The sequence below is a fragment of the Lissotriton helveticus genome, chromosome 5_1 (assembly GCF_964261635.1).
Source record: "Lissotriton helveticus chromosome 5_1, aLisHel1.1, whole genome shotgun sequence".
Classification (NCBI taxonomy): domain Eukaryota; kingdom Metazoa; phylum Chordata; class Amphibia; order Caudata; family Salamandridae; genus Lissotriton; species Lissotriton helveticus.
This window is the reverse complement of record NC_136065.1, coordinates 832,808,747-832,835,140: the sequence shown is the minus strand read 5'-3', so window position 1 is coordinate 832,835,140 and position 26,394 is coordinate 832,808,747. Positions and strand designations below refer to the sequence as shown.

At 42.1% G+C, this 26,394-nt stretch overlaps 2 long non-coding RNA genes across 2 annotated transcripts; both read right to left on the bottom strand.

The window, feature by feature from the left end:
• Window positions 1-2,002: 2,002 nt before the first annotated feature.
• On the bottom strand, window positions 2,003-8,908 carry LOC144753393 (uncharacterized). The gene is made up of 3 exons (XR_013594330.1): window positions 8,751-8,908; window positions 5,167-5,217; window positions 2,003-2,204 (listed from the first exon to the last, which is right to left on the bottom strand). It is a non-coding gene; the product is annotated as an uncharacterized LOC144753393 (long non-coding RNA).
• Window positions 8,909-14,358: 5,450 nt separating this feature from the next.
• LOC144754941 (uncharacterized) lies at window positions 14,359-19,267 on the bottom strand. The gene is made up of 3 exons (XR_013594810.1): window positions 19,100-19,267; window positions 15,222-15,272; window positions 14,359-14,637 (listed from the first exon to the last, which is right to left on the bottom strand). It is a non-coding gene; the product is annotated as an uncharacterized LOC144754941 (long non-coding RNA).
• Window positions 19,268-26,394: the final 7,127 nt, after the last annotated feature.

Below are 26,394 nucleotides of genomic sequence, written 5' to 3'. Positions count from 1 at the left end.
GGCAGCCGGGCAGCACACCAAATCAGGAAAGCAGTTCTTCCAGACGAGCAGTGAAGCAGAATCCAGTAGTGTACCGTATTGGTAGGGTTAGAGGCGCAGTACTTATACACAGTTATGCACTTGAAGCGGGGATGACTGTAAAGCAGGTCCTTGAAGCCCTGGCTCCAGACTATCAAGAGGGGGTAATCAGCTCTTTGTGTGGGAAACAGGACTCTGCCTACTTAGATGAGTCAGCTCCACATCTCTCTTCCTGCCCAGGAAGAGCAACCTAAATGCAGATGAATGCAGATGTGTTGTGCAACCTTCTTAGCTACGACTCCGACAACCAGTGCTAGGCCTTTAGTGAGCTAGTGGCGTAACAATTGCCCCTGCAGCCCCTGCAATGCAGGGGGACTGAGCTTCAGGAGGCCCCCCTACAGCACTGTGCATGGCCAAGCGGGCCACTGGCCTGATGGCTCCTGACTGGGCCCAGAGCGTGGGGGGTCCTCCATGTAGTTTGCAGGGGAGCCCTATAAGTTTAGTTACGCCTCTGTAGTGGTATATTGCAATTTTATGTCCTCCCTGTTAGACCTGTCATCCTTATGGTGGTCTTCCCCCAAACATCTTGCCTGCTTACCTCCTCTTTTTGCTATATCTTGTTGTTGGCCTTAGGACTCAGCACTTTACAACTGCTGACCAGTGCTAAAGTGCATGAGCTTCTCCCCTAAAAATGGTGTAACTGGTGTATACATGATTGGCATATTTAGTTTACTTGTAAGTCTCTTGTACAGTGGTATACCATATACCCAGGGACTGCAAATTAAATGCTACTAGTGATGATGCAGCACTGATTGTGCCACCCACCCAAGCAGCCTTTCAAATCTGTCTCAGACCTGCCATTGCAAGGCCTGTGTGTGAACTTTACTGCCACTTCGACTTGGCATTTAAAACCGCTTGCCAAGCTTTAAACTTCCCTTTTATTACACATAAGTCACCACTAGGTATCCCTAAGAGCAGAGTGCTGTGTAGGTAAAAGGTAGGACATGTACTATTAAGTTGTGCATGTCCTATAAGTCACAAACAGCTAAACTACTTTTTTACTGCTGTGCAGCCTTCTCCTCTCTGTTACCCCCACCTTTCTAGTGTTTGTGGCTGTCTAGAGGGAATGCGCAAAGTGTAGTTGTCACCCACCCATGATATGGATAGGAGACAGGCCGCACGGCACATAGAGCAGTAAGAGCAGAGAAATGTCCATTTTCTAAAAGTGACATTTCTAAAACTGTTATGTTAAACCTAACTTTGACAGTAAAGAGGAATTGCAATTACCATTCCAAAGATATCAAACATGATCCAACACTTCCTTTCTATTCAGAAATTAAAGCTTTAAAGTGTTTTAAGGACTTATCAGTGTTAGCCTATGAGAGAAGTAGGCCGCATAGTAGTGAAAAAGTAGTTTAGCTGTTTGTGACTTATAGAACATGCACAACTTACCAGTACATGTGTATTTTATGGAAAATGAAAGGATGGCACCTCCGTTGGCATATCCAGATTTCTTTGGCTTTCTGTAACATTTATTAACATTTTGCTGTAAAAGAAAATATTTACCTTAAAGGATCTTATCACTATTTTCTTGGGAGAATAAACCCCCGAACACCCATGCTCGCGGGACAGGTCAATGTATTTTGGATGCGCTGTAAAAGGCATAATTGGCACTAAACTCTGATCAGTTCCTTCCATTGTTCAGTACAATTAAGGTCTGGATGTACACATCACCAGTTTGGAATTTGAGAATTTAACACTAAATTTAAAGTGTAAAACTCCTGTTTCTTCTTGGCACTTTGTAGTTCAACATCACCTTTAACTAAGCTGTTATGCACATTTGTTTGAGATATGATGGCTCAATCTAACATATTTTCATTCATAATCAGTCGTCAAAGTTCAGGACATTGAAGAACCCACTGAAGGGTTCATCACAAGATCGAAATGCTTTGTTTTTCAGTGAAATAAGGCAATAGACAAATAATCAACATTACGACAAAAGAGATGGCTTTAATTTTGAAGTAAGATAATCTTGTCACAGTAATCAGAGATGATTGCAGAATGAAGCTGTGGTCACATTGTTATTTCCATGCTTTGGACACCTCTTCAACACTTCTTGCTTCCACCATATTGCCCTTGCTTCTGGTCTTGGCAGGGATCAGGTGCACAAGGGTTGCAGGGATCCACTGAAAAGACAGACAGTCAAGTCAGTGATGAAACTAAAATTAGGACATCATGCAAAAAAGTTAAGTCAATTAGTATTTGCAGTCTAAACATTTCTATTTGTTATATGTTCTATATGTTCAAGTATATTACTTATTTCTCGGGTATACATTCTCGATTAAACTTCTCTGCTTAGCAAAAACACCCAGTGTATGTAACCACAACCATATTGAAATTTAGTAAATTGTGGGATAATGAATATACAATGCAGAAAAAAGAGGAGGTTCAAGAAGCTTTTTTATTGTAATCTTGCAAAAGGGGTATATAAAGGCATTGAGGGTGAAGTAAGGCCTTCACTTCACTCTCTTCCTTTCTCTTTTCAGTGTTGTTTAAATTTAGATAACTTTTCTTTTGCAATCTATTCTGTCTCCTGTTGCTTGACTGGGAAAGCTTGTGTGAGGGTGTGTCAGGATGACAGACATATACTTGACTGACTTGGCATCCGATCTGGCTCTCACTCCAGCCTGGCGCATACCATCACCATTTGCAAAGTCCCTGGTTTTATTTGCTGGTCCTTCCCTGTTAGGCTTTGTGGCAGTGCAACCGGTGCAGCCGCACTGGACGCTCACCTGTCGAGGGGGACACTGGCCTCAGGGGGAAGCGCTGTGTTTAGCAATAACGTATGATTGGAAAGATGAGGGGCATTTTTGTCTGGTGGTAGTGAGAGAATCCGAGGAGGCACTCATGGAGTTTGGGGGCACCATAAATGATTGTCACACCAGGCGCCATCAGCGCTAAAGCCGGCCCTGGGCACGAGATCAAATGGTTGGACTGTGCTCTATATAGTACGTAAATGTGGTGGGGGAAAAGAACTCCGCAGATTGGTTTGGGTACTCTCACTTCTAATTTGGTAAGTCACAACAATGTGGAAGTAAGTAGCCTTCTTGATCCTGGGCACATCACAAAGATGCAAGATTGAAGGGAGGAAAAAGTAGTAAAGGAAGGAGTTGCAACATTACTCGAAATCCTGGTGACCAGGAGGAAAGAAATGAAGAAAAGCATCAAATCTGACTCCATTTTTCCACCCATCTTCTTGCTCAAGAAGGGACTAAAAATGAATTCGAAGCCCAATGCCATGGCTAGGGTGGGGTAATTGGAAGCAGAAAGAAAAAATAGATAACTCCCTTGCAGGAGGAGGAAATGGGCGGTGCCTGACACAGTTAAAGAATACGAATTGAAATGCTATCTCTGCTCTGATTTTCTCTTTTAACCATGTGGCGCTGTACCTTCTTTGTTATATGCAGATGATCGCACTTGCAGGAAGGTTGAAATACAGAAAGGTGATCGTTTCGTTCAATTAGCACATAAAAGGTCTGGGTTAGGTATGAAAAATGTTAAATTAGAGGTTCTGTAATCCTTACACAGAAGGGGAACAGGGATGTTAGTTGAGCAACTAAGGGCAATCATGGATACCCAAGTAGCCACATTTGTGTTTCGAAATTCGAACAAACTGTAACTATTTTTATCCACGTAGAATAGTAATTGAAACAATTAATATGTTTTAATATGTCTTAATTGGATTCCATATAAAAAGCCCGGAGCTGACACATTTTAATATGGCAATTAAAGATCCGTTTGCTAACATGAAGAAAAATTAATACAAATTTGATGTGCAGTCTTGGCAAGTCTTAATTTGTCAACCTCCGCACATGATCTGAACTGGGAGGCCGATGTCATCAAGTGACAACTATCTTTTCCCTCAACTTAGATTTTGCCCACGGGCAATTATTTTAGAGCAATTGTTTTTGACAACGGATTTGTTTTATATTAAGCGTTAGTGTTGTTCAACATCACTGTTTTCAGGACTCCTTAGGCTTTCAATGTCTGCCTGCATGAATACAATCAAGTGCTGGATTAACTGGGGCCTAGAGAGGTGAAACATGTTCCAAAGATCACAAAAGAAGTTTGTATAAAGGATCGTGTCTTTGAAATTCCTGGCCCTGGCTAGTGTTGAGCTGGTGCAGAAGTAGGCTCTGGCTCTAACATAAAAGTGGCCCGAACAGCGAATCAGATAGCTGAAAAAGTTGTTCACATTTGCAAACCGGGGCAGTTTAAACTTATAAAGACCTGCTTTATAGGTGTTTTGGAAGGTAGGGGTGACTGCATGCAGTTGTGCTTGCTGTAGACAATGGTTGTGGTAATATGAAAATCAACAGTAAAAAAAGTCCCTCATAGGCCCACAAATAGACAAAATCCGGCACACAGACTGACCAGTCAGACCACCTTTCTGGCAGATTGCCCTACAGGCCAGTCCTCCTAGGCACTTCAGAAACAGAGGGGTATAGTTACAAGGGGGTATCACCACCAGAATGTCACTTTTAGCGATGTTATGGTGGCGATATCCCTTTCTCCTTACTTTCAAAGTGGTGTTAAGTCACTTAATGTGGCTTAACACCGTCTTGTAAATAAGGCCCCTTTTCACGCTTCAATTGGCGTGAATAGGGCGTGCAATGGGTCTTGCAGAGGGCGTTCCGTCGCAACACCCATTTTTTTTTATGCTGCACCATATTTGCGATGCTAGGATAGCGCCAAAAACGAAGACCAGGGAATACCTGGTCTTAGACTGATGATACGAGGAGAAATTATTAATTTCTCCTCGTTTTTTGCTGTTTCCATACACATAGAAAGACCAAATCGCCTTTCAAGATTTGCCAGAAGGTGCCCCTTCCTGCCCATAAACAATCGCTCTTGCAGCGCTGCCTCCATGCAATATGGCGCAAAGGTGCCTACACTAGCTCCAGGTAGCTTTATTAGCGCCAGCGTTAGGAGAAACACAAGGGTGCTGCTAGTTTTGTAAATATGGCTCATCCCTGCGTTTTAAAAATGTCGGAGGTGTGCATTACTAATTTTGACATAACACAGGACTCTGACATTTTGTTGTAAATATCCCTGAACATCAATTCACGCTCAATAACTTTCACTTACCCGGAGCACACTGCTGTTTGTTGTCTTGGCACTGCGGCGCGGGTGCACAAGCTGAAATGAGAAAAAAAGCCACAGTGAACACGTGCACCTCTGCTTTTTTCATCAAATGTGATCTACGCAGTATATAAATACATATGGGTACATATTACCTTTGCAAGTGTCACCAATCGCTAATTTTTCACTGGGGAAGTTGTCACATTTAATGGTGTCAGGTTTTTTTACATGCAAAATTAGTGTTCCATTCTGAGTTTTCTGCGGGATAGGCTACAATATCAGTTCCTCCAGAGCATACTTCAGTATCTTTAGAAAGAGGAAGAAGACTTTGCTCTTTCTGATCAATTCTCCCAAAGAAAATGTTGCCAAGTTTTTCCTGGTAAAATGTGTACAAGGCAATTTTCAGTTGTGCAGTAATTTCTCACGTCTTGCAATGCAGATTCTTCTTCAAAAGCACGTTTTTCACTCAGTGTTACTCTTATCGTGGAAATATTTGTGGTAGTCTCCCAATTTTGATTCAGTGCTATTCCAAATGATCAAAATGTAGTCTGTTTGCCAGCCTTAGAAGTCAATCTTTTCCACAGGAAAAACAGAAGAGCTCCAGGCATGTATCCTCACAGTTCTCAGACATTGTTATGTACTCGATCAGTTATTGGGTATATAATAATGACTGAGAACTGTGAGGAAACATGCCTGAAGCTCTTCTGTTTTTCCTGTGGAAAAGATTAACTTCTAAGGCTAGCATACAAACTTCATTTTGATCATTTGGCATAGCACTGAGTCCTAATTGTGAGAACACCACAAATATTTCAACAATAACACTGTAGTCACTCTGACACTAGAATATGGTTGTGAATTTTTTTTTTTCTAGATGTTGAACTATATGTTGAATAGAGAAGCGCATGAGTAAAATATACTGGAAGCCCAAAGCAGTTAATAGTTTTTGGATGCTATAGCAGGGTACCCCAGAAAGCAAAGACAGAACATTTGATTTGAGCAATTTTTACAGGCCAACCGTAATAGCCGCGAGGAAGGTATATACCAACTAAAGAAAACGATTAATGATGTATGGGAATGGAATACAGGTTTAATAATATAATCTTTTGTATATACTAGTATTAAATGTAGAACAAATTACAAAATGTGACAGCTCTTTTACCTTCATTTTGAATTAAATATGTAATTAATGTAAAAAATTAAATTAAATAAATTATGTTGTATCTATTTTAAGTCCCTGCCTTCATTATTTTCTATAGTAGGCCACTGCAATATCTATAAGTTGCCCATGTGTGGTGATAGACTTACTCCAAGGATGGGCTGGAGTACATAAACAATGTTTTTTGGTATTTTGGGCTGTAATAACTTTAGAGGTGTAGTGTGTTTTTGTGGGTGGGAGTTTGTATTTGCATGGCCCTCTTAAACCCCATCCTTACTACTTCCTAAGCCCTTCCTTACTCCTCCCTAAACCCCTCCCATTTTTTGATTTGTTCCTCCCCGTTTTCTCATCACTCTTGTTGGTCCCTGCCTCATTTAATATGAAGGGCCCGATTACGATGTTGTCTGGAAAGCAGTCCGACCGACTCGGTTTCGAAATTCTTTCCAACTAATTGAGTTTTGCAAATCCAAACGACCAATCACATTGCTTCCCAACATGGTTCGGTCGGACTCGCATTGACTTCAATGGAGTTTCGCGAATCCAAACGACCAATCACGTTGCCTACCAACATCGTTCGGTCGGACTCGCATTGACTTCAATGGGAGCCTGTGTTCTGAACGATAACACAGACCCCCTTGAAATAAGGGGTGGTTGCGGAAATCCTTGCACCCTGTGGCGGGCACACCATGGTGCCTTCCACATTGCACATGACTAGGAAGAGGGGTCCCTTGGGTACCCCCACAGGCCCCAATCGGACACCTCCAGGTGAAGGGGGGCCCGCAGCAGGCCCCCAAATACATATGCCAACAGCTGTTGGGCAGACCGAATAGGAATGGCTGTCCGAATCGGTCATCGTACTCGCTTGTTCGGAAACCATGTCAATAGAGTTGTACGATTCGGTTTCGAAAGACAAAGGCTGTCAGAATGTCTTTCGGAACTGATTCGGACTGCACAAACGGTTTCTGGGCATCGTAATCGGTCGTTGGGAAATGTGTATGATTAGTTCGGAAACTATATCGTAATCTGGCCCTAAGTAGTAAACTTACATGTGTCGAGATCCCCTAATACAAAAGATAAAAAAGGTGGAGGTGGAAATTTGCACCAGCAAGTTTATGAATTAGTACTAATATGTAAAATGAACTTTGTGAATCAGGTCCTACATGTTTGATATACAAGCTGGCCCTGAGCTCTGTTAGTTATGGCAATAAATCTGTTGATTCCACTTGTAAAGAAAATTATACAGTTCACCAATATGGGGAATCCTTAAGTCTAAGGCTTATCACATGTTTGAAAGTCACATGGGTATTTAAGATTTACAATATGGATTACAGAAGGTAATCACTTGCGGTCCATGGGGCACTTTGAAGAAGGCTAACAGTTACTTCTGAGGTAGGCCAATGGATCTATTAACAGAGAAAATTACACATGAGTAAATCTACAAAGGTACATTTACTCTTACTCTTTTGGGCAAATGTATTAATTTTGGGTGTTTACCATTTACAATTGTAATGTTACTCAAAAGGGTAGATGTATCTCTCTCCAACCCTTGAAATAAGGGGTTGAGCCAAATGTGCAGATATAAAAATGCTACAGCCAAAAATGAGCAGTAGTACATCCAGGACCACAAATGGCCACCCACTGGTAATAAAATACGAGACATTTTGCAAATAATATCAATTATTTGCCAGACTCACAGAAGTTCAGCACTGCATGACACATGGTCAACCTTCAGGATACATTTATTACTGCCTGATGAACACGAGATACGGCATAAAACAATTGGAAACATGTAAGTTTCCAAAAAATAGAAATAAATACATGTACGTTTTTTTATCTTTATTTGGTTCCCGGGTATATATGTCAGAGCTGCACAAATGGGAAACAATGGTTCTATCCATCAAAAAATTCTGCTCTGATGCATCGGATGGGCGTTAGAGGGGTTAAGCTGGTTGGAGATGAAACAATTGAATTTGGATTCGAGGGGGGGTGCAAAATATTGTGGAAAAGCATGACATTTGTGATATTTTCTGAATGTTTGCCTTTACCAACTCCAGGCGAACAAACGAACCACCACAATATTTCGCAGATGCAGAAAAAAAAACATTCTTGCCTCATTTTGTTCACCCCACGTTTAAATCAAGGGTTATAACCCAAATTTGGACAAATTCCATGTTATTTATGTTCTCTCTGCCTCGTCTGTAATTTTATGCTGATAAGCCCTGTAATTCTGTGCGCTCGGTTAAAGAAAAATTGAAGTCCTTCTTCTATTTTTGTGAAATGTCCCCTTTTTTTGGCTTTCAAGTTCTGGCCACCCTACTTGGTAATGCCCTTCCCGCTATTACCACGCCATTTTACTGGCGCCTAAGAGCTGTATCTTTTCCCTACAACATGATGAAGTCCATGTGAAGCATTGCTAAGAGCGCGCGCCACTTACGGTCCTGGCAGGGGTTCGTCTGTTGGCAGGGCTCATCACACTGCGCCTTCTGGTGATGGTGTTGGTGGTGTCCTCCGCCCTTGGCAGACATGGTTCTCTCGGGTACTGCGCGGCGCTGCTGCTTGAGGAAGAAACACAGGATTCTCCGAGCTGTATCTGGTCTGTCCGAGGGCGCTGCTTTTATACCCTAGACAGGGATTATCCCGAGCAAGGGGCCTGCCTGGCATCCGTGGGAGCGTCTGTCGTCCCACACTAATAATTATAAAGGTGGTGTTGTAATGTTAATCCTTGCCACACTAATGCTCGGGCGGTTCCTGAATAATAACACTGTATGCAGCCAGGAAATTAGGTCTCGTAAAATTCATTAATAATTTTGGCTTGTCGTTGGCATTATTCCAGCCGCATAAAGGTTCTTATGTGCGTTTTAGATGCACTTCGACGCTCTTTGGAGTCGCCTGCTTTTGGGAAGGAATCCTTGTCTTCGTGCCCCGGCTTGTCACCTAGTGTGTGCACAAAACGGCAAAGAGTGGTATCAAAAATCATTTTAAAATAGGTAACGGGTGTAGCGTGCGGTTGGTGTGTGTAACGTGTGTAACTATGTAACCTGCGCGGCCTGCAGCTGCCAACTGCCCCCTTAGTGTATCTGTATATGTGGGAGCCCATTTTTTTAAAGCTCTTCATAAAAATGACAGCCTGTTCCTAAACGACCTCTATCATTTGAGGGCAAGGACAAAGAGGTAGGTGGAATGGATGTAATTTCTTTTCCCAATCACCCAATTTGATCGCGTGTGGCATGACGGATTAGTATTCTTTCGCACACACATATATATATGTATATATATTTTAATGTATTTATTTTTTTCTCTCTCTATTTCCTGGTCTCGCAAGACTAGTACTCGATGGGTCTTGGTTAGCCTTCTTTTATTCTTTTTCATTTTCACAACTTCACCCACGCAATTTATGCAGAGAACCCAGGGTGGAGACTGTTTAGTTTAGTTTATTTTATTTTTATTTGCATAGCTAATTAAAACCATTGCAATAGTAGCACTGTGATGCATAACCATGGTATATGATAGTTACACATTGGAATCAGCACATTTTACCAGTGTTTATATTGTGTTGGTTTTTGCAGGTGGAGGGCACTAGCACTTATTTTTGGGGACCATTACATATCTTTATCATCAGGCTTTGACCAAGAGATAGAAAGAGGAAGATAAAGGTAGGCGAACCACAAAAAAGGAAAGACGAAGGGATGAAAAGTAACCTGTACGAGTGAGATAAAGAAAATGGAAGTGGTGGGTGGTGGGTGGTGGGTGGTGGTAGAGACATGAGATGGAATCAAAACTAAGTTGGTAATTGGCAGCAGTGGAGTTAATAAACATTGGCAATAGGTTCCTGAAAAAGCTTTAAGCACCTTTACTTATTGTTTTACATATTGCAACACTGTGTATTGGGCTTAGAAAAACCAGGTCATATAGACCAGGGATACACTGGACACAGGAGGCAAAGGAAATCTAATTATAAAATGAAGGGCTGCTTATATCCCCCGCCTACACTAGATTCGCAGCAGGTGTTAAGCGACTCGCTTTACCTTCCTTGACTTATGTTGTCCTCATTTTGTTGTACCCTATGTCCCCAGTTTGTTTCAAACTGCACTATATCTGGACCATTTACATGTCACCCGCTGGTGAGATTCATCAGCACTGATCCACCCTGTCTCAGGGTATTGGCCCATGACTTTATGTGATTGCACGATCTACTCACCTGTCTCCCCTTTTGCTATTGGTTACTGCACATTATGCTGTTGGCAATCATTTTTCTTTCCTTCCTTCTTACTACATGAGCACTGCTCTGACTGAATGTTTAAAAACAATTGCAAAAATGTTACATAAAAAGATTTAAACAAAAAAATGAAATGCTACTTATAGGGGTTAAGGGTATACAAGCCACTGAAAGCTCGAGCCAGGCTCAAGCCTGAAACCTGACTCTGGCTCAGCTTGAGATCTTATTGGACCCTTGAGCCCATACCGAGCTGAGGTTTCATGTGTCTTCTGCCTGCCTCCCTCTACCCAGGATGAGGCATTACGGGCAGAGCTGCCGACCAGGTTCGGGTCTCGATGTCGGCTCAACATCCTGTGTTTCTAGGCAAATAACTTAATCTTCCCCTGTTTAAAAAACAATGAATGTTAAAGTGTAGTGTAAGTTGTGCTCATGTAAAGCGCTCCAATATCTAACATCCCACTATATAAAAACTGCAGAAAAACACACAAAGAGGTAAAAATAAAGCTGCAACAAAAGGAAAGACAAAAAGATACCTATTTCCTGGCTGATTTTTACAAAGTGAAACCAGAAAACCTGGATAAAATTCTACTTCCCTGCTTAAATTGTGAGATCATAGGTAAGTATTTTATTTCACCAAAACTCTTTTATTTCATTACCACGCTTGAAAGTCCTTTCAGCAATGTGAGTACATAATACCAGTTGTACAAAAACCTATTGTGCTTGATTTAATAGACTGTAATGTTGCTCTATAATAATCCTGGTCATGTACAGTGTTTGCTTGACAATTATCTTGCAGCTTAGTTATATTTAAAAAACATTACTTTTTATAAGTATATCTCGGTGCAGTGCTGTAATGTGATTTAATAATGTCAAAGCTTCACATGTTAACCTCTTCTGTGACCTCCACTCCTGCTCAACGTGATGCAATGGGGTATCGACGGATAGGGCGGGGCCTCATAGATACTTGACTTGAGCTGGTGCCGAGTGAGGTGAGGCTTACCCATGAATAAGTAATGATGGAGTCTTCCCTTCATACTTTCATAATGGGATGGTTTTGACGATCATGACAGCAAGACTGAATGTATGATCCTTTTGTGTATATATATATATATATACTTTTTGATAGCAGTGACAATAAAAATAATCTGGTCCTTAAGAAAGCTGGGGATAGTTGTCCCCTTAGGCTGAAACATGTCGACCGCTTTTGCAGTACTTCATTGTAGACTGCTACAGGTACAATAACTTTGCCTTGCACCTTTCACGATATTTTTAAGAGGAGAACTATGAGGGATTGATACAATATCTGTATCAAGAAAGATATAGAATCTCATTAGTTCATTCTTTTTAATACTCACATTATTCTCACACAACATAATTAATTTGCACTGCACTTCAGAGTTTACCTTGCCTTTGATAAACACATTCATATTGTTGTTCCTTCTGGAGAAAAGTATCGCCCAGAAGGATACGGTTCATCTTATTTGTCCTCTCTCATTGACAAGAGAGACAATAGAAGAACTGTTTGGATTCCCAGATGATGAAACTGGGCACATGAATGTGTATTGATTGGATACCAGTTATCCTGAGGCGATCCTGAGTTTCACGAATTATTGGAGTCTTTTTCTTTACTTTTTCACATTTCATATAGAGCATACTAGTACAGTTCATTGAGGCATATATTTTTATATTCTTCAACATAGTCCTCTGGATTCTGATTGTTTTTGAATAGTATAGAAAGGGGGATTGGATCCAAGAGGGCAAAAAAATTCCCTCAGACCCTTTGTGTATATATTAACCTCTTCTGTTCGTCAGACGGCCCCCGTCACGGTGGGCGTGTGCATCGGACAGCCGGGTGCCGTCCGATTCGGGCATGCGTAGTATTCGCCCGCACAGCTGGGGATGTGTGCCACAGCGAAGCAGTTAAGGAAATACACTTTCTTGAATTTTGAGGTGACTTTATCATATTTTACATGATGTTTGTAGAATGATTTACACAGCAAACATTTTGAGGGCTCGGCTCATGCACGGGCTCTAAGTTTCGAGCCACACTCTTGGCTCGGCTCTGGTCGGCTCTCTCAGTAAATCTGTTGGCTCACCCACCTGTAGCATGAGCGGAGGGATGTAGTGATCATCAGATATCCAGCTTGGAAGAAAGCCCTAATGCAATCCTCAGTAAGATGGGCAGGCGTACTACACTAACTTGGTTTAATGTGGGGTTGGAATGAACTCATTTTCCAGAGCTGTTTTTACCTGCCAGTCCACCACTGATATGGAACAGTTTCTGGAATATGACGTTGGCACACATGATGGTGATAGATAAACTTAAGAGACTGAACATGGCAATGTGATTTAGTATCCGTTCAACTGCAGTTGTAGACAGTAGATGTGTGCACTTGATAAAAATGATACCAGATAATTTGTTCCACAATTAATAAATTTACGAAAATCCAAAAGCTGTTATAAGGGGAACATTAAAAATTCATTTTTTTTTTTTTAGGAAATTGCATTCTTTAGTCCTAGTAAAAACTAGTTACTTTTCCAAAATTCAAAAGTTGCTATTTAGGTGGGAAAGGAGAATATTTTCAACACATGGCAAGCTGATTTTTAAAAATATGGCATCTTTTGGTGTTTGAGGGGCCAATTATGTTATTTTCACAAAACGGCAAGCTGATGTTCTGGGACAAAATGTGTACACATCATAAAACATTTAAATTCAAGATATCAGTAATAAGCTCATGCTGATTTTGGTCCATCTATTTATTATGTGGTGTAGTCACCTCCTTAATGTAAAATGACCTAATGTGTTGCTATGATTGCTATTTCATGTGTTGTCAAGACATTTCATGCTCTATTTGTATAGTATTTTATCACATTATTATTACTATAAATCACACTGCCTGAAGCTTGAGCATATACAAATGTTGTTAGCTAAGTGATATATCTCCTATTTGAACCTAATAGATGTCTTGAACCTGAATGGCAGCTCCGTTGTCTGAGCATGATACACCTGCCTGCCTAACAGTAGAAATGGCACTGCTGTTGAATGTGTGGGATCCTTAGATATGGGTAACTCCCTTGTCCAAAAAGGCTCCTTCTAAGAATATTTCCAGTCATACTATATGACTTTCACCTGACATGGGCAGCATGCGGAAATGAAGGAAGAAAGGAAGAAAGGTGTTACATTGATTGTGAAAAATGACAGGAGCCCATGTCTACCTGAAGATCCTTAATATTTGATTTGCCGTTAAAACCTTTTTAACCATGTCATGATGGAAACGTTGCTGCAAAATAAACAGTGCGGCATACTTTTTAAAACATTTCTTGAAGTTGAGGGACCCCCCCACAATCTACCCCCCCACTCCTCTACCTCCATCTACCCTTTCTTGGGAGACCATAAATATTAGAATGTTTGGAGTGGTAACTTCTGAAGTGTCTGTAAAATGTATAGATATTTACAAGTTGTGTTGCAAAGTGCGCCATTTGCCTACAATTCTTTAAACAATTCTCAGGGTTGGGAAGGAAACCCTAAGGACATGATCACTTCCCTATCTGGATATTTCAGCTCAAGCCTGGGCAGGCGCTTACCACCCATCATTTGCATTTGTCTTAGAAATTTACCAATGCATTTTCTTAAAATAACTGGGACGTGCTAGCATGGCACCACCCATTAAGATGTTTGGAAAACATATTGTTGGTATAAAACAATTGCTGGTCATCCTCTTTCATCAAATACCAGAATATTGAACAACGTGTTACAGTGCGGGTCATCCATTCTGAAAGTCCCCTTCCATTTTCGTTGAAAAAAGCCATTAGTCGACAATCAATATTAGGTCAAGAGAGATGGTTTTATTTTTTTTAAGTAACAGAATCTAAATATTTATCATGAATGGGGTTAACAGGAAGATGTTGTTTACATGGAAACCCGATCTCATAAATGGTGTTTGAAGGGGCCATATTTTCAGCTTTCCCTCCAGCATGTACTGGCATCTCATGTTGTTGATGTAGAGACCCTGCCAGGCAGCTCTTTAACACTTCTTGGCTCCGATATAGTGTCCTGGCCTTTGGTCTTGGCAGGGATCAGGAAGGCATGGGTTGCAGGGATCCACTAAAAAAACACAAGCAGCGAAGTTGATTGATATTGAAATTTGCACACTATTATGAAAAATATCAACAGTGTAATGTTTCTGGTCTTCATAAACAGCTTGAACCAGCCATGATGAGATTATAATACTTATTGTTTGAAGATGAGTAATCAGTGTTTAATGGACCCCCGGGTCTCTGTGCCACCATTGATAACATACACCCTTGCGTCACCACTACGTCCCAGAACGTCAGAAGCGTGAGCACGCACAGAGGAAGCGAGTGGAATGTTTTGTGTCATCAGGAAAAGTCGCAAAGCATTTGTGCTTTCCCTAGTTAGTTGTAAGCAGGGGCACTGTCACTTTGCCACCCTTCTCCCATTGGTTGACCTGTTGCCTTCGCTAAAGCAGCTAGATTGTATGATGCCTTGCTGAATGTAAAGGCCATTAGCACATTCGGTCCAATGATTGGATTAAATTGGGAGCTAGGGTGCTGAAAACAGGTCCCAATGTTACAAAAGATATCCATGCAGAGAATTTCAATTTAGAAATTACCCCCCCCCCCCGGACACCAAAGCAAATCATTCTGCAGTCATTAACTTTCACTTACCTGTAGCGCACTTCTGTGAGTTGTCCTGGCACTGCTGGACAGGTGCGCATGCTGAAACGAGAGAAACAGGAGCCACGGTAAGCATATGCACTTCTAACTTTCTCTAAAAGTCATACTGGTTGTGAGAGACTCCTAAACACACAGGGGACTATTTACAAGATGGTTTGGGTCCCGTTTGCACCACACAACATCGTATACGTGTCATGCCAACCACTAAGATTTATGAAGTCACGCAAGGCCACTTTGCGTGTCCCTGAATGGCTCCATACATCTGGAGTAAGGCAACAGAGCGCAAATCGCTGTGTTGCCTTACTCTGCCCTGGAAAGGCATTCCATGGGTGTTGCATGGGTGTTCCCAAGAAACTGCCATGGTTTATGGTGCATTCCCAAACTTAACAGAACTGGAAGACCTGGGAATGCGCCAAACAGATACACCTTCCCAGGAGAGGCGTAATGACGGGAGATTTCTTCATTTCTTTTAGTTACTTCCTCTTTCTATGTGTGCTGCATTCTGCAGCATGCATAAATAAAGGAATATAACTCTCAGGATTGTTTTTGTTCCTGCACTAAAACATAAATTTGCATAATTTCATATAATTACGCAAAAGCAAATTACGCAAACATGAAACACTGCATTGGTAACAGTGGCAGTTGTGAATGATTAGTGGATACGGTTAACCTGTGACTACCTATCAACAAGGGCTTCTTGCTCAAGTCTTGGCCTTTTCTTCAACAACACAATGTACTCTGGTAGGTATATTACTGTCTGTTCATAAAAGGAAAGCTCAGGACTTGAACATCTCATTATTGGAGACATGAAGTCATCAGTTTATTATAGCTTTTGAGGCACGTTTTCTAAGCAATTTAAACTACAACTTTGTTTTGATAGTCCAAAAGCCCCTGTTTATTGAAAACACTTTGATAAGTAAGGAATCTGTTACAATATTAGTTTTTGGAAAGGTAATACTAATACAATATTTGATCAACCTCTCACACATATCTGTAGAGAATGTCCTAGTAATATTGCTTTAACACTGTTTGACTACTAAATATGAACAGATTAGGGGCATAGTTATTTTGTTATGTTGCAACATTTTGTGTATTGTAAGTCATGCTAACAAATAACCTGACTCTTACTGATTTTGTGTTAGTGTTTTACATAAACCAACCAATAACATACCAGCTCTTATGCAATGGGAATGAAGGAAGGAAGAGAGTCCGCCGGTAGGTGACCGATGAAGCAGCAACACACCCTCGCTGCGCCAAACAAAGCAATGGGAATGCAATATCAAGTCTAGCTTAGCACATTGGATTGTTATGTGTGAGAAAGACTAAACAGAAATGCCAATATGTGTCAGTCATGATAGGAGGAAGTCAACCCTAATCTATGAATTGTTTAGGCAGTCTTTCCTAAACTGTAGGTCACCACCACTGGTGAGTCGGGAGCTGATTTTTGGTTACTCGCATAGATCCAAGCAATAAAAAACATAAGAATACCTATAAAATTCTGTATTTATCTTGTCAAATTTGCTGTGCTTCAAAGACAGAAAGTGAAATGTCAAGCTACGCCTTCTGAAGAAATGCTGATAATGCTTTTTTATATGGGATTGTTGCTTACAAACTCCTCTCACTTTGCTATCAGAGAGAAAAGTAAAGTGAATTATGTGACAATCTTGCTGGGGTACAGTGAGTGTGGAAGGAAAAACTGTAGGATGTCATTTTTAGTTCCACACAAAAAACTGTGAATACCAGTACATATATATTCATTCATCAGTTTGGAAAGCTGAAATGAAGCATTTTTTTGTAATTCTGAAGTGTGATGGAAACAAAGATTTTTATGGGATCAAAACAAATCAATATAATATACTTGGTGATGCATTAACGATAAGTATTCACTGAAACCAGATTTCCACATGCTATAATTTGTGTAATATAGTTTTAACAGTAAAAAGGTAAGTCTGTGCAAATTTAGTGGGCATTTAAATTGAAAATATGCGGTCTGTAAATGACATGTTGCTACCACAAAAAGGTTTTAGTTTCATTAAAAAAAATCACCCAGACATGTCCATTAAAGTTAGGCGGGGCGCAAAAGATTGTCGTTTTAAAGTTTGTCATGGCTCTAATAAGCTTGTGAGGCAATGGTAAAGGAAATGGCAATAGTTGGTTACATTTCTGGACTTCCTCCATGTAGTATGGCCTCCTAGTCTAGCCAGTCAATAGGCTTATGTACATAACCCACCTGTAAATGTCCTACAAATTGCAGAATTTCAATCCCGTGTAACAACATAAAGTATACGAGGAAATATTTGCATTAAGCCCAACCAATGATAATTATTCTGGGTCACAATCGATTCCATTATTTCTTTGCTCACTCTGCCATTACAGACAGGTCCCATATACAAGTCAGTCTTGACCCTGCTCTGAAATAGAGATCCAAGCCTAAACTGTGTAAACATGTCCCATCTCAGCAGATAGACTCACAAAGTCAGAAATCTGTTGGCTTTGTTGGTATGTAAAGTTGCGAAATTGTGTATTAGTTGGTCATCTTCATGATGTATTAAGGCCTTCTCCTTGAAAGGATTTGCACAGTATACACAACACATAGAATTGTATTTTTTGCTCCACTGGGAGCCAGGGCAGGAGTAAATAAAGTATGTTATCTCTTATTTAGACAAAGAGTATCACCTCTTGGTTCTGCATTCTCCGAAGCTTCAAAATCCATGTAAGGTACATTCAAGTTTTTATTTTTGACGTTTTCTCCTGGCATCACTATTCCCCAGTGTGCTATAGTATACGCGGTGAGATAAATTGCTAGTCCACATTGAAGAAAGGGCATTTTTATATCAAGTAAATTACATGTGAATCTGAGTATTATTTCCTTGTGTTACCAAGTTTGGTTAGTTTCAAATACAAGAAAGACAATTATTCAAATCTGTGGTAGGCCAAGGAATTGGTCAGCTCATCCTCTTAGCCATTGGGTTACACATTAACTATTGATGATAGCAACACTTTATCAAAAAAGACTACTGAGCAGCACTGAAACATCAGTGTTCAGTAATGTCCATTTTTTGCCAGTCAATAGATTTTGACTCAGAGTTACATAAAAGTCATGTAATGCAGAGCAGCAAGACAAGCTGCTGCACTGGTTTGTGTGAAGGTGAGAGAGCAGAACAGCGCCCTATCTACTAAGATATCACACTGCTCTGTGCTCTCTCCCTGCACTAGCACACTTTTTTCTTCAGTGCCTCAACATAGACAAACTTCCCAAACAAAAACTATGCTTTAAGGAATTTCCCACATTGTATGGGAGGTGTATAATACAGCAAACATGCAAAGTGGTAAAAAAGAGGATACATGAAAATATCTCTCCTTGTTAATCTTGCCTTGAGAAGGCACATGATTTTGGCGCAAATCCATGTCCACAATTCTTTCTAGATAGGGATTTCTGTCTAAACACCTAAGGGGTTGCATTGTAGCACCCATTCATGACTCATACAACACACTCTTGAGGCAAAGCAACATAGGGCAGTGCATTGCACAGCTTTCCATAACTTTGGGGTAAAATCCAACACAAATGACGAAAAATTGTGCAGGCCTAACTAAATCAAGTAATCTCTCCAGCCATAAGTATGTGGCAATGTAATTCATTTGCAATACAAAAATGCAAAATCCACTTGACCTATATGAACTCGAGTTGTCTATTAATCCCCTCAAAGAACATTGATTACTCTGTTGCTCCCCAACTAGTCTCTCTGTCAATAACTTTATGTATTGAAACCCTCCCAAGTATTTGTATGAAAGCATCAAAAGCTGTATATTTTCCTTAGAATGATAAGGCAAATTAGGAAAATAATTTTTAAGAGCAAGCTGTCACTTACGGTCCTGGCAGGGGTTTGTTTGTTGGCAGGGATCATCGCATTGTGTCTTCTGGTGATGGTGTTGGTGGTGTCCTCCGCCCTTGGCAGACATGGTTCTCTCGAGCTCGGGGTGGCACTGCTGCTTGAGGAAGAAACACGGGAAGACTGGGTGTCTGATCGATAGCCTGGCTATCCAAAGGTGCTGCTTTTATACCCTGGTCAGTGGTTGATCATAACTAGGGCTCGCCTTGTTATTTGTTGCAGTTTCTATGAACCCGCACATTATAGTGATTAGACAGTTGTTTTATTTTGCAATTTGTGTTTCTTTCACCCTGACATTAGCGTGATTCGTACCCAATAAAATCACCCACACCCATGGTGTTTTGCTCTCATAAAAATACTGACTCAGGCTTCATGGTGACTTTTTTATATGGCATCATTTCATTCACATCTAAGGATTCTATCTGTTGCATTTTCCGGTTATGCATTTCAGACTTGATTGGAACTGTCTGCTTCTGTGTAGACCTTGCGTGTCTCGTCGTCATTGACGTTGGACCAGGAGGTCAGGCGATTGGTGCTGATGGTGTTCATAGGGGAGGTGGGGTCTGGCGTAGACGGGTGGTCGTGATGTTAAAGCTGTTGTGGATGTCAGCGATCTTGCGGTGGAAAAAGATGGCGAAATACTGAAAAAATATCTCTTTAATTAGAATAATTGGTCGTCATTTACATTAGCAGCGTACCTTTGTACGCAACATTTTTCCCAGACTTTGTTCTGCATGTACATGTCTGTATATACTTTATACTCAGTATGATGTACATCCATAAGGGCATCTCGGCACTGACATGGAAAAGTTAAAGTATTCAGAACTGAAGTGGTTACACCTCCTGATATGGAAGTGACATCAAACTCTAACATAATCACAACATGCAATGCTCAGTGACACGTGATTACACCTCTTATTGTAGTACAAGCATAGATTTTAAGGAGCTCTTTACATATTCCCAGTCAAAGCCTAGCACTAGTTACATGAAATAGATTTTGCTGCCAATTACCAAAGATACAGGTCGTCTACTAGAAAGTTTCCAAAAAAAGATGAATCTACCTCAGCTCCTGCTAGGAATGTTTTGTGACGATCAGTCAAGCGAAGGCTGAGAAAAAAGGGATTCTAACTGTGGCGGCTCCTTCTCTAAAGCTGAGTGTCGCCCCACTGCGTTGCAGCAGTGAAGAAAAGGAAAAATAAAATGATGATAATGTGATATTATTATTATTTTACTTGTTCCTGCTGTGGCAGCATGGAGGCTGCTCTGCTCATAGAGCAAGGCAGGGGAAATGGGGTGGGCACACTAAAGTGCGCATGGCGCTTTGTGTCAGCTGTCTCGGGCCGGACAAACAGTCATGACACTTAGCATGTTCTTCAACCAGGCTGCATTACAGCCTGGATGGAGAACATGCCCAGGCTCCCAGTTCCCTCTGAGCACCAAATTACGGCACTCAGACCAATCACAATGCTGCATTATAGCGTTGAGATTGGCTCAGGGGAGAGTGGCTGCTTCCTGTTTGGCTGACGGAGAAAAGGCAATGAGGGACAGAGCAGCAAAGAAGTAAGTGTATTTTTCTTTTATTTACACTCCGGTACCCCTTCGGCTTTGCCACCGCCACCCCAGATCTGAGCCTTCCTGCACAAAAACAATCTCCCCACGACACAGATATCCTTGCACCATGGAGCAAGGGGGCCTGCGTCACTGCATGGCTGCAGTTTGTGTGCTACTGCAGAGGGAGCACAGAATTGCAACATATTCATGTAAATATGTCACATCCCTGTGTTTCAGAAGTGCTGCAGCGCGGTGCAGCTAAAGGGCTTGCAGTGTCACGCTGCAGTACTTCCTCATAAATCTTCACCTATAAATTCACCATACACTACTAATGCATTCTTTCAGTCAATGATGCTCTACACATACATTCAACCAAACTTACAGACATTACCATGCAATTATAGTTCTTTTTTTAAACCATATGAGGCAGTTCTAAACTTTTTTTTTCTTCTGTTTTTTGTTTTCTATTTTTTACTTTTTCTGGTGTTTTTTAAACATTGAAAAAAAAAAACTAAGTAAACAGTTAGCTTTTGGAATTCAACATCATTCCAAAACAAACAAAAAAAAATGTGCATTTGTGGTTCCTTTGAGCTGCACATAGCGTTCACTGACTGTTCACCATAACAGATGATGGTTTTGCACTTAGTGCGGTGCTGCTGAAGAAAAGCAAATTCTGGGCGAATGTCTACTGGTGGTGCTGAAGTGGACGCTCCAAAGGTGCTTGCAATGCCTGGTAGTGCACGCCTCTTTTCTTCTCGTGCCAGATTCTTCAGGTGAATGGTCCGCAGAAGTTTATACATACTGGCTGTTCCACAGGAGTATTTCTTGTCACTGCCTTGCGACAGGACCCTGTCACACAGCAAGCATGTGACTTTTCTTGCAATGACCTTTTTTCACCGGCAGGAAAGGTGAAAAATGTCCACACCACTGATTCAGGCATCTGCTTGGGTGGATCTTCCTCCAAGATATCTTCATCTGAAGAATGATGAGGAGCTTGCAAACCAGATGCCATTTCTCCAATGCAATTTTTTAAAAACACCAAAAAAATTCCAAAACCAGCTCTGGAAGAAGAAGAGATGTCTCACATCAACTGCTCCAAACAGAATCGTTAAAATGCGTGGGGTCCTTCAATAATTACAGAGGTAAATGTTATGAACCAATAAAAAAAAATGTTGAGGTCACATGGGATCCACGCACTGTGCGCTCACGAAGCGCGCACCCGATACGACTTCGCGAAAATATATTTAAAAATAATATAAGTTTATTACAAGTAGAAATATATTATTTTCATGAATACTTTGGACAATCTTTAGCCCTAATATGTACATTAAAGACACGTACATATCATTTTAGAACAAAAAAAATTATATAGGAGTCGAGCCCCCAGCGCGCCCCAGCACGTATATGACGTCATGTGGGGCCCGCCACCATGCAAGCGTCGCGTACCGTAATACGCTTGTGTCGCAAATGCATGGGAGCAGGAGTCACGGACCGGTCTCATACCGGTCGCGCATCCCACGTAACATTGTACGTATATGAGGTAATTTCAAAAAAACACACACTCATCACTCACCATACGCGGATCCTTCACAACTTTTCCAAAATGGCAGCTAGAATACGCAGACCGGCTGCGGTAGGTACGCTTTGGGTGCGCATTTCCCCCAAAAAATTTGAAAAGAAAATTATATAAATATATTAAAATACAAAAAAAAATTAAAAAATATTTCAGTTTTAAATTTATTTTCATTATTTTATTACAATTTTCAGAAAAATATATAATGTTGTTTAATAAATACCATATTTATAAATAAAGAGTTAAAAAACGGTAGAAATTCTGTATACAAAAAAATAGGTATTACTACTATTGCACTTAAAAATTAGCATCTACAAAACCTTTGAAATTCACTGAAAAAACCATAGGTTTCAGAGACGTTATAGTTAGAAATTAGCATTTAAAAAACCTTTCAAATCCACTGAAAAAAACAGAAGTTTCATGAGTGTTATAGTTAGCTGGACATTTCACTTGTACAAAACCATAGAAATTCCTCTGTTATAGTTAGTTTTGCTAACTATAACTCACGTGCCATCAATGCACTGCAGATGATGTCACATATTACATCATTCATGACATGCTCAGTGACATCACTGATGGCGCGGACCCCCTCCTGGAGCCTTGTCGTGGCCCAGGGGACCTCCACCCCCCAGGGCCGGCTCCTGCAGTGTCCCATGGTGCCCACCCCCGGGACACTATGGTTTTCTATGGCAGGGCAGGAGCTCCTGCCCTGCCATAGCAAACTTGGATTGGATTTTAAAAGAGAAAGCAGGGAAACTTGCTCTCTCTTTCAAAATTCAAACCAAATTGCTTTTCCACACGGGGAGCTGCATCTTAGCAGCTCCCCATGTGGAAAAGCAATGCTGGCTCCCGAGGGACGCAGAGAGCCAGTGGGACCACGGTCCCCAACAGAGAGAGCCAGGCCCGGGGGATGGGTCCCCGGGGCTACACGTGGCCCAGGAGGGGGGCCACCTGGCCGCACTCCCCAAAATGAAAAAACAAAAACAAAGGCCGGCCTTGGGGGATGGGGTCCCCGGGGCCGATTAATGCCTCGGGAGGGGGGCCACGCGGCACCCTTCCAAATTTGTTTTATTTAAAAAAAAAATTGGGGGCAGACCCTGGGGGATGGGGTCCCCCAGGGCCAATAAATTAGAAAAATTAGGGGGGCCACACAGCCCCTCTTCTTAAAAAATAAATTAATTAAAAGACCGGCATCGCGCCGGAGACCAGGCCCCCTCCTTGTAGCACTCTGCAAACGCGCCCCCCTGGCGCGTTTGCAGATGGGGAACGAATTCCCCTTGATTACTGGGGGTCCCTAGGGGCCAACTAGCCCGCCAGGAACCTCCAGTATGCACCAGGGGGCTGCGTTGCAGAGAGGTGTTCTGAGGCCACGCCCCTTTTTACACCTCTCTTCAACGCAGCTCTGTGGCACTTAATGGAGGTAGCTGGTGGGCTAGTTGCTATCCAGGGACTCTCAGGATCCAAGGGGAGTTGATCTCCCAACTTGTAGAGTATTGTAAAAAGGGCATGGAGGTACCTGCTGGGCTAATTGGCCCCCAGCGACCCTCAGGATTAAGGAGGAAATATTTCACCAACTTAAAACGTGCCAAGGGCGTGTTTGCAGACATGTCAACTCAGGCCACGCCCCCTTCCTTCACCATTGTGCAAACGTGCCCTGTGGTGAATTGTAAGTTGGAGACAGGTGTTCAGAGACCGCGCCCCTTTTTACACCTCTCTGCAACACTGCTCTGTGGCGCTTATTGGAGGTACCTAGTGGGCTAGTTTGACCCTAGGGAACCTTAGCATTCAAGGGGACTTAATTTCCCAACTTAAAACGGCCACAGGGCGCGTTTACACAGTAGTGAAGGGAGGGGATGGGGCTTGAGGTGATGTGTGAAAACACGCCCTGTGGAACTTTTTAAATTGGGGAAATAATTCCCCTTCAATCCTGAGGGCCCCTGGGGGCAAACTAGCCCACCAGGTGCTTCCAGTAAGCACCACTACACTGTGTTTCAGAGAGGTGGCTGATGCCGTGCCCCTTTTTACACCTCTCTGCAACGCAGCTCTGTGGCGCTTACTGGAGGTACCTAGTGAGCTACTTGGACCCTAGGGACACTCAGGATTGAAGGGGACTTAATCTTCCAAATTAAAACGGACACAGGGCGCGTTTACACAGTGGTGAAGGGAGGCGATGGGGCCTGAGGTGACGTGTGAAAACACACCCTGTGGCGCGTTTAAAGTTTCGGAAATAATTCGCCTTTAATCCTGAGAGCCCCAGGGGGCCAACTAGCCGACCAGGTGCCCAGGCCGTGCCCCTTTTTACACCTCTCTGCAACGTAGCTCTGTGGTGCTTACTGGAGGTACCTAGTGGACCCTAGGCACACTCAGGATTCAAGGGGGCTAGTTGAACCCAAGGGACACTCAGGATTTAAGGGGACTTTATCCTCCATATTGAAAATGGCCACAGGACATGTTTGCACATGTCAGCTCAGCCCTCCCCTCCATTCATCAGTGTGCAAATGCACCCTGTGGTGTGTTTTAAGAGGTAGTTTTAATCCCCCTGCCCTATTATGTACTAGGAGCTTACAGAGGAGGTAATTCTGATCACAGGGGTACCCCAACGCATAGTGTTCCCTAGTTTATGTAGATGTTTTAACTGTATTCTAAGTGTCTTTCAGCATATCACTGGCTCTAGGACTGGTTAGTCAGAGTCAGTTACCACCATTACCCATCTGAAAAAATTGTAAAAACTGCACCACTACACAAACACTTATAAATTCACCTAGGTACTCTCCTTGCAGTACTCTAATCATTCAGTCAGACCCAAGGACTCATGCAGTGACCCAGGCCTTAACACATGCACTGCTACAAACCCCTGTCCACTACGCATGAATCCTCTAACCACCTACACACTTGTCTTTCACACATTCAATTCCCCAGTCAGAATCAATATACTCCATCAAACATCCTGTCACTCCCCTTGCGCTCCTCCAGTGACCCATTCAGCACCATGTACTAATCCATTCACTGTGCCAAAACCCAACCACTTATAAATTCACCCAGGCACTATCCTTACAGTACTCTAATCATTCAGTCAGTACCCAAGTACTCATGCAGTGAGCCAGGCCTTTGCACATGGACTGCTTCAAACCCCTATCCACTATGCATGCAGTCCTCTAACCACCTTCACACTTGTGTTTCACACCTTCAATTCCCCAGTCAGTATCCACACACTTCCAGCAAACACCCTGTCACTCCCCTTGCACTCCTGTAGTGACCCTTCAGCATCATGTACTAATCCATTCACTGCGCCAAAACCCAAACACTTATAAATTCAACCAGGTACTCTTCTTGCAGTACTGTAATCATTCAGTCAGTACCCAAGTATTCATGCAGGGAGCCAGGCCTTAGCACATGGACTGCTTCAAACCCCTATCCACTATGCATGCAGTTCTCTAACCAGCTACACACTTGTCTTTTACACCTTCAATTCCCTAGTTAGTACCCATACACTCCAGCAAACACCCTGTCACTCCCCTTGCACTCCTCTAGTGACCCATTCAGCACCATGTACTAATCCATTTACAGCGCCAAAACCCAAGCACTTATAAATTCACCCCGGCACACTCCTTGCAGTACTCTAATCATTCAGTCAGTACTCAAGTACTCATGCAGTGAGCCAGGCCTTAGTACATGGACTGCTTCAAACGCCTACCCACTATGCATTCAGTCCTCTTACCACCTACACCCTTGTCTTTCACACCTTCAATTCCCCAGTCAGTATACATACACTCCCTGAAACTCCCTGTCACTCCCCTTGCACTCCTCCAGTGACCCATTCAGCACGATGTACTAATCCATTCACTGCGCCAAAAACCGAACACTTATAAATTCACCCAGGCACTCTCCTTGCAGTACTCTAATCATTCTGTCTGTACCCAAGTACTCATGCAGTGAGCCAGGCCTTAGCACATGGACTATTTCAAATGCCTATCCACTATGCATGCAGTCCTCTAACCACCTACACACTTGCCTTTCACACCTTCAATTCCCCAGTCAGTATCCATACATTTCCAGGAAACACCATGTCACTCCATTTGAACTCCTCTAGTGACCCATTCAGCGTAATGTACTAATCCATTCACTGTGCCAAAACCCAAACACTTATAAA